Source organism: Meles meles, chromosome 3 (assembly GCF_922984935.1).
Source record: "Meles meles chromosome 3, mMelMel3.1 paternal haplotype, whole genome shotgun sequence".
In the NCBI taxonomy this organism is placed as follows: Eukaryota; Metazoa; Chordata; class Mammalia; order Carnivora; family Mustelidae; genus Meles; species Meles meles.
The window spans coordinates 64,508,364-64,529,468 of NC_060068.1; the positions used below are offsets into that span (position 1 = coordinate 64,508,364).

Below are 21,105 nucleotides of genomic sequence, written 5' to 3' on the forward strand. Positions count from 1 at the left end.
AGGATTGCCAAAACCTTTAATTTGTAAAAAATGCAATATCTGCAAAGTGCAATAAACCAGGATATATCTGTATTTCCATCATCCCTACAAACAAATTACTATTAGCATGATATTAACTGAAGTAGTATTGGTCAAATTAGTGAATATTTCTGAATGAGAGCTGCAAAGACTTTTCTCATGATTATTTTTAGTCAGTATTATATATTCTAATTGGTTCTGATATTCAGCTTTACAGTTGTTGTTTTCTAAGGATTTCTCTTTTATTCAATTTATGCTATTGACAGTCTGTTCATTGTATGTCTTTGTTCTATTTATTCCAGCACCAATGGCCACTCTGTCTCATGGGGAGAGAAAAGCAGGGTTGTTGCTAAAAATTGAAAAAGGCAATTGCTTTTGTGATGCTGAGGCTATGTCTCATATTTTTTCCTGACTTTTAAATGCACAAAGCTTGTATTTTCTTCTTAAATACTGTAACCATATTTCCTTAATCATGTTGGAATTGAACACGGAGATCATTAAAATGTAATTCTGAAAAGAAATCATTATCAGTTTTCAAGATGGCAAGAAAAATAAAACTAGAGAAAGCAATTCATACTTCAGAGTATTTAAAATTATTTGAAATTTATTTTTACTGACTTCACGTTCACTATTCTGATTCAACAACCTTGGGAAACAAAAATGTTCTTTACTGTTATGAATAATAGATGTCATAGAGGAAGTTGATAGATTTTTCTTTTGTCTCCATCATATGTACCAAAAAATCAGTAGCATAGATGGACAACACAACTCAAATAGATAATTATTACTCTTGAAATATATTGATGTAGAGTATTGGTAATGGAAAAAAAACTGAACAAGCTTAACATTTTAATTTGTCACAAGAACATAAGAAATTGTTCTTAAAATTTTATTCACAAAAATAAGAACATTTCAGATGTACCATTGCTTAATAGCACATGTAATTTCACTTCATACGTTTGAAATTTGTGATACATTTATGAGGCTCTTCCTATGCTTTGATGTACAGTTAGGTGTCATGCTTGGGAGTGGATGGTAGGATCTGGCTTATGGCTTTGTGAAGACAAAGCATAAAGTCCAGCATAATTGGTAGGAAGAGTAATAGAGGAAGTCCCTGGGGAATGTGACCTGGGCCATGCCAAGGGAGGCCTCGGGTTGGTAAAATTCTGTAATTTATCTGTGCTTTGGGCCTCTAGCTGGAGAGCCTGTGATGAGGCCTGGAATATAGTAAATTATGCATTGAACCAATGTCTGTTCTAATTTAATGTTTACATTTCTGTGCATCTTGATCTGTTCTAGTCCAAGAAAATTGGATTTAAGGCGTGGAGTGTAAGCAGAATTAAATTGACCCCTAATGATCTGTGTCCTTTTATTAATTCACTTCCTGTTAGTATGGGTGGAATCTGTGGGCATGAGGGGCTATCACTCCTGTGATTGTGGTATATTATGTTATATAGCAAAAGTGAAGGGATTTTTGCAAATTTAGTAAATGTTCCCAGTCAATTGACTTTAAGTTAATCAAAGGACTATGCTCTTTGGTGAGTCTGGCCTAATCAGGTGAGTCCTCTAAAGGGAACTGGAGCCCTCCCTGAGATAATGAGATCCTCTTGCTGACTTTGAAGAAGCCAGTTAGCCACTAACAATGGAGAGAAATGCTCTCTAAGAGCCAAGGGCTTCAGTCTTACATCTGTAAGGGACTGAATTCTACCAATAACCTAAAGATTACAAGGTCCAGATGAGAGCTTAGCCCAGCTCACACCTTGACTGCAGCCTTCTGACACTCTGAGCAGAGCCCAGTTAAGCCAAATCTGACCTACAGAAACCTCGAGACAACAAATGTGTGTTGTGCAAGTCGTTATGTTCATGGTAATTTGTTACACTGTATGAGAAAACTAATACGGGGTCTAAGTTAAAAAGAAATAAAAGGGATCTGTGTCTTTCCATCCGGATTGTCCATCAGCTTTCCTGGAAAATATTACTAAAAAAACAAAAAACAAACAAAAAAACCACACACACACACACACACACACACACCCCACTCTTTGAGCCATTGGACTTAATCAAATCTTGAAATAGTTTCCCTTAATGAGGTTAGAAGGTAGGGAACCAGATAAATGAACATATGAAATTATCAGATGCCAAGTCATTTTCAAAAACCTCCTTCCAAAAATCGTTTCTGCAACATCCAACACACAAAATTGCTAAGGAACACTTTCATTTCACTAAAGCATTAGCATTTGGAAAATATATTCATTAATTCTTGAGACAGCAATCATTTGAATGCAATAGAAATCAGTTGTCACATTTCTAAGAGGAAACGGAGAGGTTAGGGAAGATTGAAATGACTCAGAAGATACATCGCTATTCTATGAAGACTTATAAATCAGCCCAGAAAAAAGTAACTCTTAACATTATCTCACTATCTCTTAACATTAAAGTATTTTTAAAAGCTATATCTCTATCTCAAGAACAAATATTAATATGAACCTTCTGTGCTTTTAGTATCTATGAAAAGTAGATTTGCCTTAGCTTGGAAGAGACTACTTGAATAAATTTATAGGGAAACAACTTTAAAGAAAATAAATAAGTTGAAATGTAAAAATAAACACACAGGGGCGCCTGGGTGGCTCAGTGGGTTAAGCCTCTGCCTTCAGCTCAGGTCATGATCCCAGGGTCCTGGGATCGAGCCCCACATCGGGCTCTCTGCTCAGCAGGGAGCCTGCTTCCTCCTCTCTCTCTCTCTGCCTGCTTCTCTGCCTACTTGTGATCTCTGTCTGTCAAATAAATAAATAATCTTAAAACACACACACACACACACACACACACACAGCTCTAGCCAAGGAGAACAATGCTGCTGGAACTGGAATGTAATTTTTGAGCTTCTACAGAGCCTCGTCTCAAAGTACAGTGTCTTGTGTCAAACAGGATCGATGTCTCTGATAGTAGCGAAGAGAAAATCAAGTTTTTTGGACTTTATTTTTACTTCCCTTCATAATGAGAGCATAATTAAATGGGAAAGGCTTAAGCAAACAGAGGAATCCCATAAAAGTCTCTTGAGAAAAACCACACTCAACATTAAGAAGCTTTCCAAGTTGTCTTATATTCAACAGGGAAAGCTTTTAGTCTTTCATGGAGTCATGCCTATGACTTTTCAAAAATAGGGGCACCTGGGTGGCTCAGTGGATTAAGCCGCTGCCTTCGGCTCAGGTCATGATCTCAGGGTCCTGGGATCGAGCCTCGCATCGGGCTCTCTGCTCCGCAGGGAGCCTGCTTCCTTCTCTCTCTCTGCCTGCCTCTCTGCCTACTTGTGATCTCTCTCTCTCTTTCAAATAAATAAATAAAATCTTTAAAAAAAATAAAAAAAAATAGTGCGCAATGTCCTAACCACAAATGAGGGAGTGTAGCTCTTATTCTCTATGCATACTCATTAAGTTATTTGTTCAGGTTATGAAAATTGTCCTGGAGACTATCCCGAGGAAGTCCCAAGGTATACCCTGAATTACTCCATCATTAAAAGACTTCTCTTATGCTCTTTTGCCCCTCAATTTTTTTTAAAGATTTTATCTACTTATTTGTCAGAAAAAGAAAGAGCACAAGCAGGGGGAGCAGCAGGCAGAGGGAGAAGCAGCCTCCCCACTGAGCAAGGAGCCCTATGCAGGACTCAATCCCAAGATCCGGGAATCGTGATCTGAGCTGAAGGCAGACACTTAACCAACTGAGCCACCCACGTGTCCCTTGCCCCTGAAATATTATTCCCTGTTCCAACCGAAGACAGATTCTATTTTCAATTTGTACTCCCTTTTGAAACTCTATAAATAATGCCTTTTGCAGAATTGATCTTCAGCCTAAGTCAGAACTGCTCAGAACACCAGGGATATGAAAAGGGACACAAAAAGCACGAAGTGCACAAGTGTTAAAAATTCCTATCCCTGAGCAGCTAGCCTGAGCAGCTAGCCTGAGCAGCACCTAGCACATTGTCAGTTCCAGGAATCCACTGAGTTCTGCAACACAGCAGCCCTGCGAAGTCCTGTATTGATAGTGATACAGATGACAGTGGCACTCATGATAATTACAATTAGAGAATATATATTTAAAATAATAAGAGAATAGTATAAAATTATTTTGAGGATTTGCTGAGTTGAGACATGCAAAGTGACAAGGACAATGCCTGGCCTGTAGAAAGCATGCAACATGTCTTAACTCTTTAAATAAAAATAATAATTGCAAATAGACCTAAGCACCATGCTCAAGTGCTCTGAAGTGTGAACTGTTGGTCCTTAGTGAAGAAAAAACAAAAAACCTGTATTATATTCTTAGTAAACCTGATTATGATCAAAGGACTAAAGTTTAGCCAAGGTCCCGATAGGTCAAACCAAAGTGGATACTTTGATATGAGATGTGGAAAACAGAGAAATACTATACATCTTTAAACTTACACAATTATATCTCAGTAAAACTGGGGAGTTGGGAGGGAGTAACTGTCTTGGACCAAAAGTCAGAAGCCACACGTTGAGAATGGCAAAATTGTTAAATTGCCTTAGAGTTACTTCTTGCTTTATGGTTTTGCAAAAGGAGAATGAATTTCTTTCCAGTTTAATCCACTATATTTTTCTGATTGCTTTGTTATGACATATTAGCCCTCTAGCTAATACACTGATACTCTTTTTAATATAAAGAAGGCTTTTATTAGGTTCAAATATGTTTCCTTCTGGCTTTTTTTTTTTAATTTATTTATTTGACAGACAGAGATGATGAGTAGGCAGAGAGGCAGGCAGAGAGAGAGGTGGAAGCAGGCTCCCTGCTGAGCATGGAGCCTGACGTGGGGCTCCATCCCAGGACCCTGGGATCACGACCCTAGCCGAAGGCAGAGGCTTTAACCCACTGAGCCACCCAGGCGCCCCCCTTCTGGCTTTTTAAAAAATTTCTCTGGCTATACTATATTTTTCAAGGTCGACTCATTAGTTTTCCATTGCTTTGAAACTGATGTACACAAGTTTAGCAGCTTAAAATAATACCCATTTAACAGTTCTAGGTTCTGTAGGTCACGAATCAGCTCGGCATGACTGGTCTGAGTCTTACAAGGTTAAAATCAAGTTGTCAGCTGGGCTGAACTCATATCTCGAGCACAGGGTCCACTTCTAAGTTTATTCTTGGTATTAGCAGAATTCATTTCTTTGTGGCTATGGGAGTAAAGCCCCTGTTTTCTTGCTCTCTGTCAGTCAGGGTTTTCTTTGAGCTGCTAGAAGCTAGCCTCAGGTCATGTGGCTCCTTTTATATTCAGTCCTGCAATAGGATGTTAAATACCCCTCATGCTTTAAATGTGACTTTCTGCTACCAAGTAGAGAAAACACTATGCTTTTAAAGGAAATTAGTTGAGATTGGTTCTACCCTGACAGTCTCCCTCTTGATGAACTCAGAGTCAACTAATTAGTAATGTTACTTACATGTGCAGAATCCCTTTTGTCCTATAAACAGTATAATCACAGATATGAGATCTCATCATAATCACAGTCCAGGGATTGAGATGGGAAATCTTGGGGGTACGTTTCAGAATTCTTACTGCCCCAGAAGGGAGGACATTTACCACCAGCTTCCAGTAATGACTGTCTCATTATGTGTTGAGCAGACCATTAACATTGAATGAATTCTCATTATCTTAAATATGATAGTCTAATGATGAATGTTGGTTGCCAAATCTATTTTATTTTTATACTAATATCAAAATAAGATAATATTGACATCAACAGGAGTCATGACAGAATCTGAATATACTTTATATCCAATTATATTGTATCATATATAGCTTAGAAATCTAAATTTTAAAGGATCTAGTATAGACATGAAGATGAGAAGTATAAAAATTCGCATTTGTTTTATATGCCTTATTAACCTTTAGGTTGCCTTTGTCCAAATATTGCAGACGAGCTAGTCTTAAGTCTAAAAATTACTTTGAGCAACTGAAGAAAACAATATACTTGCCCTTTTATAATTGGCCCTTTGAGTACATCCAATTTTTCAGGTGTTGGTGTATTCTCTAATCAAAAACGGGTCTTTTGACATCAGACAAGGCAATCTTAATGATCTTAGTCTACTTATTCACTTGCTCTTCTATTTTAACTCGCTTAAGAAGAACTCCAAGGCCTTACAAGGTTTTGTAAGACCCCACACGATCTGTTGTTTCAATAAGCTCTGATTTTCTCTCCTCCAGCTCACTTTCTTGATCACTCACTCTAGAATCCTTCTGGGCCTCCATACCTGCTGCTTCCTCTGCCTGAAATTCTTCCTCGTTCCTTTGGGTCCCTTTTCAAATATTTCCTTCCAGTGCAGGCTTTCTGTCTGCATCCCGTCTAAAATAGGAGGCCCCTCTGATCACCAACCCCTACCCATGGCTTTATGTTGTTGCACAGACCGATCAGCACATAACGTATTATCTGCCGCCTTATTAGCAGTTTACCTCCCCTAGAATGAAAGCTCCTTGGGAATAGAGACTTAGTTTTCTGCTCTACTGAATCCCCAATGCCTAGCACATCGTAGCCTGCAGTAAATATTGTTGAACGCATGAATGTATTTCAGAAAAGGAAAAGTATACCAGCTGGGGAATTCATTCACTCTGCAAACTAGCTCAGATCTTTTATTAGGAAAAAGCCCTGCCTTCCTTTAAAAAGTAACAGAATATTAATGGGAATGGAAAAAATAGCAAGTTCGGCAAAAAGGCAGAAGCCAAGGAAGAGTGGATCACGGGGAAATGTAGTGATTAGGTTAGTTCTACAGTTTTTGTGAAACTTGCCAGTGCAGGTCCTGGGCTTTTCCATACCCTGGCAGAGAAGAGAAGGGAAGATGGTGTTGAGGGTAGGAACAAGGATGCACAATTACTACTGTCCTACACCTGCCATCTTTGCCTCTGTTGGTGACAACATCCTTTAGCAGGATAATTGCAAGTTTTGAAGTCACTTGTCACTTTAAATACTTGTTAACTGTTTTTAGCATAAGGGGTAAAGTTTTTTCATTGTTCAAGTATTTTAGTTATGTTGTAGGTGTTAACATTTTGCTTTGCTTATCTTTTTTACTTGCTTATAAAACATATATAACCATTGACCATATCAAATATGATAATTGAAGAAAAGCTTTTAATTGATAATCCAGGGATATGGAGGTAAGCATAATCATGCCTTTTAAACTTGTACTTTGAAAATAAGAAAATCTTTCCCTTTTATTGTTTACCTGTAAAATCATATCCTTTAGAAAATCTTTCTTTGAAAAATAGTCAATGAGATTAGCTTTTGTATCTTTATTTTAATGACCTTAGATATATAATTATGCCAATGAAAAAGGCATTAGGGACTGCATATGCTTGGAGAGGGTATCTGTGAAACAGGGACTGGCTATTTTCTTGTCGCTCTAAAGATTCAGAGGAAGCAGGTGAGCTCTATAATATACATTTCATAACTTTTTATAATTTGGCCAAAATGAAATACTATTTCACACAGTGTGTGTGTTCAACAAATACTGAATTTAATTTTAAAGTGCTGAGCTGATGGTATTCTAACTACCTCTACATTCCATGACCATCTGTCAACTGTCAGTTTTGTAGCTGGGATTCTTGTTTTCAGGGAAAGACTGAACAAAGTCCCCTTCCAATTCTAAGACTTCATTTTCTATAAGACTATTATCATCACTCAGTTTTGAAGGGAAAACACTGCTGAATGGCAGTGATTTAACATAATAGAATCTTTTTTTAAATATATATATATATATTTTAAAGATTTTATTTATTTATTTGACAGAGAGAGATCGCAAGTAGGCGGGGTGGGGGGAGCAGGTTCCCTGCTGAGCAGAGAGCCTGATGTGGGGCTCAATCCCAGGACCCTTAGACCATGACCTGAGCCAAAGGCAGAGGCTTAAATCACTGAGTCACCCAGGTGCCCCAGCATAATAGAATCTTATCTCATGCTCTTATCATAGCCCAGTAAGGGTCAGCGTTGGAGAGTGGGGCCTCAACTGTGCTCCACACAGTCATTAGGGGACTTTTCCCATCTAGTATTATTAATTCCTTTGTAACCGAACCCAAGTTCATCTGCCTAATGCACGGCAAAGTCCATCACTGAGACTGCAGATACACAGTAAGGAAGGAGTTTATTCCAGAGACAGCCAAAGGAAGAGACAAGAGGACTCCACCTCCCTGAACAGGCTGGGAACAAGATTTTTATAATCCTAGGGGTTGAGATTACATATATATTGATGAAAAGGACAGGAAGACTTCTGACTATTCAGGAGGACAGATGGAGCATGTGCACTGAGCAAACATAGAGGAAATATATTCCATGTTCACTTTACGGTAGAGACAACAGCAGAATGGGTCAAAATTCAGCTCCTGTTGTGAGAAAGTTATCTTAGGCCAAAGGAAAGGGTTATGGGCATGCTCCGCGAGCTGGTATAAACTACAGTCTTAGGCTCAGTATCTCAGGTAAGGAACTCAGGACCTTGCTTGTTCATAGGCTGGAATCTTAGCAATTCAAGCTGACCCTGAGTCCAGGATTCTGCAGAGACAGCTAGTGGGTTTGCTAATGGGGTCTGAAAAGAGAAAATAGCTGATTAGGGAGAAACAGTTCTCTGAAAAATAAGCTTTATCTTTTCTGCTAGTTTCAATCTCATTAACCTCATGGGGCATGGTTTCAGTCCCTCCTGAGTCATGATCATTCCTCAGTCTTAAAGGAATTGAGATGACGACTTCTCTCACTACTTCCTTATTTCCTTAGGTGAGGTAGGCTTTGGATAAAGAGTGGTTTTTGCAAATCTCAGCTGTATGCAAAATTCCTTCAATTATTAACATGGCTACATGCAGGGCTAAGCAGAAGTTCCCAAGCTGTAGGTCACAGCATCAAGAGGCAGAGAAGCAATATGGAGTCCGATATACTAAGTTTCTCCCTGAGAAACACCTTTTACTCCTTTTGGTCCTCAAGCCTTTTCTCTTCAGCCGTGGATGAGAAAATAGAATAAGAGTCACACATGGGAGGTTTTTCCTATGCCAGGCTTTGAAGTGACACATCATCTTCTTGGGTTATATTCAACTGACCAAAATGCAGATACTTGTCCATTCCCAATTTTACAGGAGGCTGGGAACTATAGGCCAGCTCTGTGCTCAGGAACAAGAAGAAAACATGTATATGGCCAAGAAGTAGCAGTCCTGGCTGCATTCCAGTTTTCTGGTCACTAGATATCAGGTTCATGCTTCCTTCTGCACAAAGAAGACATTCACCCTTCCCCAAGGGAAACAGCCCAGAGTCCCTCCTTATGGTCACTGTGTCCAGCTCCAAGTGCAGGACTCTGAATGAAAGGAAATCCTTATCAGATCCAAATGTGGCTCCTTGTAGCCCTTTGAAACATAAATCTGCCCACCATCTCACCATAGACATCCAGCAGATAATGACCAAAATGAAGAGTATGGGAGACACATAGCAGTTCCTTATCCATAGCAGTTCTGAAATCTCCATGGACAGATTTTATGAAGGCCACTTAGCTGGAGGGTAGGGAAGTTGCTAGAGTAAAATTCTACCATCTGGGGAGAATCTTCTTGTTGATTGTTCTCTGTAATAACTGTCTCCACCACCTGAGAAGTTCTTTATCCTCTATAGCCATATCTGAAATTGATATGAAGTGGACTGATCATCCTGCTTCCTGCTGGTGCAAGATCAAGTAACTCCACCAAGTTCTTTCTCTCAAAAACTTCATTGTTTTCCAGGTGCCAACAACCATACCCAGTGTTCTTTCTTAGACTCCTCAGGCATGAATTATTTCTTTACTTCTCCCTTTTAACACAATGACGTGTACCTTAAGCCTCTGGTGCTTGCATGGGAAAGCCAATTTAACATTTACATCTAGGCTGTGTTAATGAGCTCTTGCTGTTCAAAGGCTTTTTCAATATTATTTTTCTATTATTTGGGGTCTAAAAAGAGCTTTTTCAGTTCTTCTCCTCACTTCCTTTCATTTCTACTTGTGAATCAGCCTATTTTCATCTGAACTCATCTCTTTCTTATGATTACTTACAAAAGCAATCACTTGTAGAAAATACACACCTGCATTCTGGCTCTTTCCAACAGTGTCCCCTCAGGTTAGGTTCGATAGCAGGTAGTTTGCCTTGCTGGTCATCATAAGAACAGTTTTACCAAATGTTGACAGTGGCCTAACAAGACTCTTCAGCCTTTCAGAGTTATCTTGCTGTCTACCACCTAATCGCTAAGTCAATGTTATGCATTTTAGAGATTTTTTTTTTTTAAGATTTTGTTTATTTATTTGACAGATCACAAGTAGGCAGAGAGGCAGGCAGAGAGAGGGGGGAGGGAAGCAGGCTCCCTCTCGAGCAGAGAGCCCGATGCGGGGCTCGATCCCAGGACCCTGGGATCATGACGCGAGCCGAAGGCAGAGGCTTTAACCCACTGAGCCACCCAGGTGCCCCGAGATTTTTTTTTTTAAATGGCAGACAGAGTGCATTCTTGTAATCAATTTTTGTGTCAGTTAAGGTAAGTAGTGTTAGGACCTGTAAAAGATGAATACCCCAATCTCAGGGGTTTAACAAAATAAAAATTTATTTATCACTTCGTAGTCCATTGTAGTTGTTGGTAGTGCTTCTGTTTCATTCAGGAACTCCAGACTCTTTCTATCTTGTGGTCCTGCCCTTATCTCTCCTGTGGTCCTGCTCTCTCAGGATTGGGAAAAAAGAGAGAAGATTGCATATGGGAAGATGTCATGGGCTAGGCTACCACTTCAGTTCTCATTGTTGGCCAGAACCCAGTCCTTAGTCCCATGGCCCCATCTAAAGAAAAAGAGGAGAAAATGTAGTTTGGCTACTTACCTGTAAAGGAGAGGAAAACACAGATGTCAGTGAAAGGTAGCATTGTCAACCGTCATTTCTCTGTACAGAGAAAAATAATCTTTCTTCTAAGATTTTGCATGAAAATGCGCTGTTTACTGTACAGTTTATCTACTTATTGGACATTTCGCGTAATAATGGAAGACAGGTGTCACAAGCATATTCATTCACCTTTATTCTGGGACAATTTCTAGTTGATGGTTCTGAATAAATCCAAATCAGCCTATCTATCAAATAAATAGACAGTCTAAGCAGATTGCTACTAACACGAGATTGTCTAAAAGCACTTTGTGGTTTTAGACAATCCTGACCATTTTTAGGAATTACAGTGCCTATCCATCACCATCATGTGGGAAAGTGACGATGATAGAATGCTTGCTGGGGTAGAAGTGGTGGCTTGGTGCAGGTTTGATATTAAACTTCTCATAGTTCAGACTCGGTATTTGAAAATAAAATCCGAATGAGACTCTTGGGATCCTAGTGAATAAGGGAGTGGGGAAGAGCAGGAAATAAAGGTTAGACAACTTACATACTGGTTCCCTTACTAGTTTCTCTGTGATTTTGACATGAGACAGACATTCCTTTATTCAGGTAAAATGAGCGTTGTCAGTCAAGCAGCATTTCTTGATCGCAGATGAAAACCCGGGAGTCCTGATTGACACCAGTCATCAGAGGTAAACAGGTCCTCCCAGGGACAAGTGCTGTGGCCGTGGATATTTGGGAACATAAGAGAAGGGCCAAATAGTGTCCACATGATGGCAGGAAAGATGTCCGCACAGCAGGGAGACTCGCATCTGGTACCAGAAGAAGACTGAGGATGGTGAGGACTGTCAGGTTCAAGGCAAAGGGAAAGTGATGAGGAAGGGCACAGGCCTGGGAAAGAAGCTGTAAATCTGAGGTGCTGCGAGTTTTGTTCTGGCAAAACAGGAGTCTGGAGAAACTCACAGAGAAACGTTGGTATGACCTGCCAGGGAGTTTGAACTGTGTTCTGAAATCCATGAGAAAGCAATGAGGACGTTAAAGCAAGGGTGTGACAGCAGACTGTTGTGTCAGAAACCAAAATCCTAGGCATAGGATCGTGGAGAATGAGTTGGAGCGGGGAAGACAAGAAGCAAGGAGACAAGGAGGACGCCACTGACTTGTCTTTTTTCTCAAATTGAATTTGAGAATATGCCAAAGGATATATAATTCCACGGCCTGGCATCTGTGATGCATTTTAATCACATTGTAATACAGTTGTCTTGAAATTGGTTCAGTTGATGGTAATCGATCAACAAGAGTCATAAAACTACTTACACTGCTTTTACTTACTGTTTTGATTGATGGCGAAGATTCTGTTTTCTTCTTAGAGTTGCAGTAACTCTTTTCTTTTCGTTTTTTTAGTGGCTATGTACTATGGACTCCAGTTATTTTAATGTCATATTTTATGATACTTTAGACTTATATTTATTCATGCAGTGTTTATAATTTTTCTAGGCTATTTTTTCTTAAAACATCTGATAGAGTTGCTATATCTAACATAACTGGAAAGGAGAAATCTCAGAAAATAATAGTTATTTTTCTGCTGTGTGTTTATGTATTCTTAAATGATTAAGGAAAGTAGCTAAGTTGTAACTCTTATCTCAACTGAAATGAATTATTCAGCATGGGAAGTCAGAGATTTGATACCCATTTTGATATGTTTGTAGTTCTTTATTTCAGTTTTGTTATCTTCAGGTTTTCAAGTTGTGATATAATTACATTATTTTGTCTCCATGTTGGATAAGATTAAGAATAATGGCTAAGTGTTCTTGAATGTTTAGTTTGTTCCAGCAACTGTGCTAAGTACCTAATACAAATTAAGGAATTTAATTTGTATTAATTAGAGACTTTTTAAAGCCTCTAAGAATAATCTAGATAAAGAATGGTGAGGCAATACTGGCAGAGATAATTTCAAGAGCTATTTTAAGAATTAGAACCAGAGCATTTAGGTGCATTTCTGAGGTAGGACAGGTTAAACTGTGGTTGTAAGTCGAATTGTAATAATTAAAATTCACAAGATGTAGGCATCTGTGTTGGTTAAGGTAGGCTGAGCTGCTGCTAGGAATACGTCCTTAAGATATTTAATGGCTCAAATGTAATAGAAGCTTCTTCCTCACCCACATAATAGTCCAAGGCACGTGCCTCTGCTTGGCAGATGGCTCCCCTCCACACAGTGATCCAGGAACTAAGGCTCCTTACACCTCAAGTCACTTTTAACTTGTTATATTTTAAGAACCACTTTTTATTCACTGGCACATGTAATAGAAATATTACTGTCATTCATACTGAATTTATAACAACTCTAAATTGAAAGGAATAGAGCAAACTAAGAATATATAGAATATATTAGAGATTATGGAAATGCTCATTGGGGGGGGGATCTTTCTGTGATATATATCTCTCTGTGAGATATTTTCTGACTTTTAGCAGCATTCCCTTGAGAGTTCCAGAAGTTGAAAGATTTCTGCCAAGTTTCACCAGTTTTCTACAGAAGATTTAACTTAGTTTTCCTGGAACCTTAGTGATAATTTCCTAGACGTAAATAATCAACGTATGAGGCGCTGAACCATTTTTTTAAGTTACATTCATTATTTACCTAAAAAGGAGAAAAACAATAAATTTTAGGAATACTTTCTTCAAATGTATTAATTAAACAGGTCTTGGTGTTTGACATGGCTATTTTTAGTGTACCGGAAAATTCATTTATGTGGAATGGTTTGTTCTCTGTCAATAACATGTAAGTGAAATCTCGTTAGAGATCCTTTACTCTCCTCAGAGAAATTTGGGAAATTCTCTCACTTTAAAGATCAAAAAACTATAGACAAGAGAGTTTAAGTGACCTTGCTAAGACCACACTGCCTATATAAAAGCAAAACTGACTGTGGCGGATATTCTTTCCAAGATAGGATTAATCCAAGTGGAGTCACAGAATCAGAAAGAAAGAAGTGAAGGGAAGAGGAGAGGAGGGGAGGGGTGAAATTCCAGTCAGTGGAGTTAACTACATTCAATGTGACCCACAGATAGAAGGGGCTGAAGACTAAGAAAAGCCCATTGGACTTGGTGGTTAAAGTTATAGGTGACAATCAAGGAAACAATTTCAGAGAAGTATTGGGATAACCAGAAAAAAAAAAGATTGAGAAGAGCATAGAAACTTAAGGGTATAATTTTTTAATATTCTGAATTTTTAAATAAGAAAGTTAAAGTACCTAAATTTTTAAAAATTTCCTTCTATTTGAGTTTTTAGGGAGTTTTGATGGCTGAATAAACATAATAATATATTCTAGCACAATCCAGGGAAGACTGTTCCCTCTGGGGGAAAAAAAAATTGTGAAGAATATTTATTGTATCTAGCCAGTGCATTAATTACTGGTCAGAGACGGAGCTTCCAGAGGCAGAGGAAGAAAAGCCCTTAGAAAAAAATGACGTCTAGAACACTCCTCTATTGTGGTTATCACAACTTAATATATAATTTATATTTATATAATTTATATTCAAAATTAAAGCATATTTATCTAAAGCAGTGTGGGGAAAAAATATAATGAGCACTGCCCTTCCATATTTTAGTCTACCTATACTCCTAGACATTATCAGGAAATAGTACTAAGACACACCCTGTAATTTATGCCACATATGAGAGGGAATTGAGCAAGCTGTATTTATCCCAAATATGAATGTAGAGTTTTTTCTCACATACCCTGAGCTCTGCATTTACAAGAGAAAAACAAGCCAAAAAATTACTCATATAAATCAATAGCCTATTCCTGTCACATTTGCCTTCTGTCTATAGTGTGTCTGGAAGTACCTTCTACTCTTCAAAGGAAAAAATTTACTAGTTCAGCCCTGTGCTGTGTTGCATCACAGTATTATTTTTAATTTATATATGTCCCATATCATGTAATTTCATTAGCCATAAATTTCAAATTCATTGGAATATTTATAGTACTTATTATGAAAAAATGTTAGTTTATTCTTTATTTATTATAGTATGTCATATGCTGTTAGAAACCTCACACATTTGAATCTTAATATTTTTATTTATTTTGCCCTATACAGTATAGCAATTGTAGGACATTCCAAATCTCCAACAGAAAATGAAGGAATGGGAGAGCCTAGGGAGATAACTTTAATACATAAATAAGATCTCTACTTTGTAGATTTTTAAATCATTAATAAGTGTACACAAAGACATAACCTATTGCTCTGAGTATGCTTTAAAGATTACTTTTACAGGCTTCTTTCAAGTGTGAAGGGCATTGTTATACAATACACACTTTCTTTGTTGCATTTGGACAGGAAAGATGGCCAGCTTAAAATATTTGTAGAAAAACTAGTACCTTCAGGAAGGTCCAAAGTAAATGTAAATTGTTTTTAACGGTCTACACTCAATATTTACATTTACCTTTCTCTATTGTCCTGTTATGCTCTTCTCTTCCTCCCCTCTTCCTTTTCTTTCCCTACGTCCAATATGAGACCGAGTTTCTTTTTTTTTTTTTTTTTAAGATTTTATTTATTTATTCGACAGACAGAGATCACAAGTAGGCAGAGAAGCAGGCAGAGAGAGAGGAAGAAGCAGGCTCCCTGCTAAGCAGATAACCCGATGCGGGGCTCAATCCCAGGACCCTGAGATCATGACCTGAGCCGAAGGCAGAGGCTTTAACCCAGTGAGCCACCCAAGCACCCCGAGATCGAGTTTCATTTTGGCATTGTTTTTGACTAGGAGTAGCATTATCGAATGTCTAGAGGTTCCCAAAACAGGAGTAGCTGTTTCTCTTTCTTTACATACTAGGTTTGGGATAAGATTGATTTAAACTTGTTAACCAGGAGGCTCATTTATTCTAAGGAAAGAAACCCCTTATTTACACTGAAATAGCTTAAATACTGTTTTTAAGGGAAGAGAGGCTGCCATCTTGTGAAAACTGTGTTTATTGCACACAAAAGTGGACCCATTCAAAGTTTTCTGTGTTCGACTTAAATTACACGAAAGGCTAAACAATCACACTGTATACGTTGAAGTGCTCATCAGGGACCTGACTCCAAAAAAAAAAAAAAAAAGAAAAGAAAATATCGCACTATGTTCCTTTACAAGCTGAGAAAACATCTTACATACCATCTAAATCGTCTTTTTGTTTTTTAATATTTTATTTATTTATTTATTTTTTCAGTAACAGTATTCATTGTTTTTGCACCACACCCAGTGCTCCATGCAATACGTGCCCTCCCTATTACCCACCACCTGTTCCCCCAACCTCCCACCCCCCGCCCCTTCAAGACCCTCAGGTTGTTTTTCAGAGTCCATAGTCTCTTATGGTTCGCCTCCCCTTCCACTTTCCCTCAACTTCCTTCTCCTCTCTGTCTCCCAATGTCCTACATGTCATTTGTTATGCTCCACAAATAAGTGAAACCATATTAAATCGTCTTTTTGAAACAATTTGATCCTAAGATTCAGAAATAATTACTAATCCCTAGATCTAGAATACTCTTCAATTTTTAAAGCACAGAATTTATCATTATAAAATAAGAGGATTAATGTTGAAAAATAAATTCTGAAGGTAACACTATCTGATAAAGTGCACCTGTGAAGAAGTTTGCTCTTGAATATGACGTTAATAACAATAAAACCAGAATTTTATTTTAGGGCTAACACATCTTACTTTCTTCTCCCATACTTAGTTGCCCTGTTTTCATTTCACTAGTGCCATAGAAAATGTTTTAATGAGCGTCCTGGCTCAGCTAATAACAGCAAAGCACGGGTGACTAAAAAAACGCTTGAAAACCACGAAGTGTGTGTGTAGTAGAGAGGCCCTCGTTTTGAACCGAACCACAGACCTCACAACAATCTGATAGTGCTAGTGCCATCTTGTGGTTGAATGCAATATTGCAACAAAGCAGCACTAACCCATGAATTTTAAGGAATTCTGTGGCCAATTATATTTAGAAAACACTTGTTTAGAACAAAATTAAATAGGTTCATTTTCTATCACCTTTAAATAAGTGAGTGTGCACCATGATTGTCCAAGAAGGGTTATGACATGCAGAATTTTCCAGGCTTCTTTGACCATGGGGCTTATTTTTCTCAAGTGTATCTTTTCTCTTTTCTTTTTTTTTTTTCCCTTTTCTGTTCTTTTCTTTTCAAGAGAGGGCACCTAGTGTAGCAATTAATTTAAGCCCCAACATCCACGCTGTGTGACTTTGGAAAATTTGCTCACCTGTTGCTGTAGTTTCTGCCGCCATCACCTCAAGATAGCTGAAGTCATCTCTCAGGCTTGTTAGGTAGTGATACGTTATATGACGTAGTAAGAGTTCAGCACATGTTAGCTCGAGTGGTCTAGATTTATTTTTGTGATTTAAGGTCTATCATTGAGCCCTTAGAACCACAGGTCCGCAGGATTCTGGGACCTGGGTGTATCTAACTCAGAGGGAATTTCGACAGTCCGCTTATACAGCAGGTGAAGAAAATATTGCTGGGAAGGAGCAAGAAAGAGCCAGACTGCCTCTCAAAAGTATTTGCATTTGTGTGTATGGGCTTCTGTGCTGAATTACTAGAAGTTTTGTCCTTTTACAGAATAGCTAAACCAAATGGAGTGAGACACTATTTAGAGACAGAAGGCCAAGTTTCTTGAAATCTCTTTTCTTGTAAAAGAGTTATTCTTTTTGAACAACAGAAATTGAGCATTGTTGCATCCTGAAACAAGTGTTCCGTGATGACATGCCAGAAAAAGCACTAACCGGACTTGTGTCCAGATGTGAGTTCTTTTTTTTTTTTTTTTTAAGATTTTATTTATTTATTTGACAGACAGAGATCACAAGTAGGCAGAGAGGCAGGCAGAGAGAGAGAGGAGGAAACAGGCTGTCCGCAGAGCAGAGAGCCCTATGCAGGGCTCGATCCCAGAACCTTGGGATCATGACCTGAGCTGAAGGCAGAGGCTTTAACCCACTGAGCCACCCAGGCACCCCAGATGTGAGTTCTTATCTGACTTAGAATAAGCACCTGTCCTGGTTTTCTCATCTATAAAATGGAGACAATAGGAGACTCACAGAGACATAGGGTGGTTAGACAAATAATGAGTGTGAGTGTTCTAGAGACCAGAGGAGGCTACTTGTTCATACTAGTATTATTTACAGTATTTACTGATTATTCAACATCTTTCCATGATAATTCTCTGATGGTATTTTAGAGTAAAAGCAGGAGGGGGCGCCTGGGTGGCTCAGTGGGTTAAGCTGCTGCCTTCGGCTCAGGTCATGATCTCAGGGTCCTGGGTTCAAGGCCCGCATCGGGCTCTCTGCTCAGCGGAGAGCCTGCTTCCCTTCCTCTCTCTCTGCCTGCCTCTCTTGTGATTTCTCTCTGTCAAATAAATAAAATCTTTAAAAAAAAAAAAAAAGTGCAAACACAGGGCACCTGGGTGGCTCAGTGGGTTAAGCCTCTGCCTTCGGCTCAGGTCATGATCCCGGGGTCCTGGGATAGTGCCGGGTTCTCACTCGGCAGGGAACCTGCTTCCCCCTCTCTCTCTGCCTGCCTCTCGGCCTACTTGTGATCTCTATCTGTCAAATAAATAAATAAAAATCTTAAAAAAAAAAAATAAAGTAGAGTAAAAGCAGGAAAATATGAATGTTTGGGCTTCCTAAAAGCTAAGTAGAAGGAACATTGCATCTGGAGTCTGAAAGTCTAAGTTTGCTTCTATCCTGTTACTTTCCTGGTTTATTTGTCATGTGATTTGTGGCAAGTCACACTGAATCTCAGATTTTTTTCTCACCTTCGATATAGGTTGATCAGATATGCCCTTATCAATATCTCAGAGGATGCGTTTAACAGTACTCTGTACACTACAAACTCTGTAGTCATTCATTGACTCCTCTATTTAAATACTTTCTGAGTGCCTCCTCCACTCCAGACACTTGGCCTTAATGGGGGTCATAGCCAGTGGGGAAATTCACACAATAAACAGGTAGACATCAACCTGTAAGTAACATGATGATTAGTGGTACTAAGCAAAGAGCAAATGCCAAGAGAAAGTAATGATGAGACCTAATTCAAATTGGGAGGTTAAGAAAGGCATCCCTGAGCAAATTACATTTAGACTAAGACCAGGAGGATAATAAAATGTCAGCCAGGCAAAAGGGGAAGAGAATGGGAGGGAGGAACTTTTCAAGCAGAGAGTCCAGCTAGAATGTGCAAAAACTGGAAGCGGAAAATAACTTCCAGTAACGGCTAGCTGGAACATGCCAAGGGGCCAAACCTAGAGTTGGAGAAATGGCAGGTCCTGTTTACCGTGTTACACAGTTTGAATTTTCTTATAGATGTAGTTGAAAGCTGTTGAGATGTGTTAAGCAAAGAAGGGGGAAGATTAAATTTGCATTTTTAAAAGGTCAGTCTGTCTGCCATATAGTGAATTAATGGAGGAGGACACAGAAGATGTGGAGAGTCCAATTAGGAGGCTATTATTAGAGTAGAACGGCAAAGAAATCATGGAGGCTTAACTAGATTGGAAACAGAGAAGATGGGTAAGGTGTATTTCGGAATTTATCAGACTTAATGGTGTCCTGGGTGGAAAGCATGGAGAAGAAGAAGGTATTGAGAGTACATTCCAGGTGGCATGCATGAGCAACTGTCAGACGTTGAAGTCATTCATTGATTGACCTGACAAAGCCTGAGGGAGGAGCAGGCTTAGCAGGAAGAGGATTGAAACTTAAGTTTGGGACATTGTGGACGCTGGAATGTCTATAGATATCCACATCGGGGGAACAAGAGTCAACAGGAACAGAGGTCTGCCACCCACGCTAATAAGTCATTAATATATCCAGTTATTCACCACATGTTTATTGAGGACCAACAATATGTCTGATTCTGTACTAAGTGCTGGAGATTTTTTTAAAAAGATGATCCAAATGGCTCTGATATTATGGAGATTACATTTTAGCCATTGGTAGTAGTTACATAGATGAATTTCAAAATCAAAGAGAAAACTTGATCTAGGGCATGACTGAGAAATTTCAAATATTTAATATTTGATTGGATTTTAATAATCTCCAGATTTGTGGTATAAAACCCTCAATGCCCAGGGTCCTCAGCCCATAGCTGGGAGCCACTATGTTAAAAATAGCAATTTTAAACATTTCCATTGTATTGATGCCCCAAAAGAATGCATTCATTATAATGGACAACCATATAATAGCCTATATTTATATTTATTAAAATTTTAAAGTTTGTACCATGATGATAAAATCAAACATTTGGGCGCCTGGGTGGCTCAGTGGGTTAAGCCGCTGCCTTCGGCTCAGGTCATGATCTCGGGGTCCTGGGATCGAGTCCCGCATCGGGCTCTCTGCTCAGCAGGGAGCCTGCTTCCCTCTCTCTCTCTCTCTACCTGCCTATCTACTTGTGATCTCTCTCTGTCAAATAAATAAATAAAATCTTTAAAAAAAATAATAAAATCAAACATTTAAGATGGGAGTTTCACAATGAGAAACTGGCATCGTTATTTTAATATACCCAGATGTAGCCATAAAAAGAGCAAGGTATTATGTTTACTTCGGAAGTGTGGAAGGTTTCAACAGAGCCCCCAAAAGATTAAATAAGAAAAACAAGATCCTGTATGGCAGTCCTTGTATGTTGCATCGATATCTATGTGTCAGGACAGTGAGTGGAGTGTTAAGTGATATGAATAGAGAGCTTAAGGATATCAGCGTCGTAATTGTAATGCCTAACATTACATTTATATCATGCTTTACAGTTTATAGACCTCCACTCACATTCTTCTTTAACTCACACTGACCATAGTTATCATCTATAGCTTCAGTTTAGACAACAAAGAAAGAATTAAACAAAATCTTTTTTTAAAGATGTTGTTTATTTATGAGAGAGAGAGACAGCATGAGTGGGGGGCAGAGGGACAAGCAGGCTCCCCACTGAGCCAGGAGCCCGATGCGGGGCTAGATCCTAGGACCCTGGGATCATGACCTGAGCTGAAGGCAGATGCTTAACCAACTGAACCACCCAGGTGCCCCAACAAAATCTTATTATAAGGGAGTCAGGTGTTGTATAAAGAATTATTTTCTGGGGATGAAGGTTGTCACACTGGGATGACTTACTTGGGGATGTCTGTGATTCACCTTCTCTAGGAATCCTTAATAATAGCATGCACTCATTAGATCAATTGCCCTCATTCATCAGACACAAGGAGAAATGATGTGGTATCTGCAGA

The 21,105-nt window shown here is 38.8% G+C and overlaps 1 protein-coding gene across 10 annotated transcripts in view; it reads left to right on the forward strand.

Annotated features, from left to right (window-relative positions):
- Nucleotides 1–21,105, forward strand: part of MCTP1 (multiple C2 and transmembrane domain containing 1) — a 535,159-nt gene that overhangs the window by 262,850 nt on the left and 251,204 nt on the right. The window lies entirely within an intron of this gene.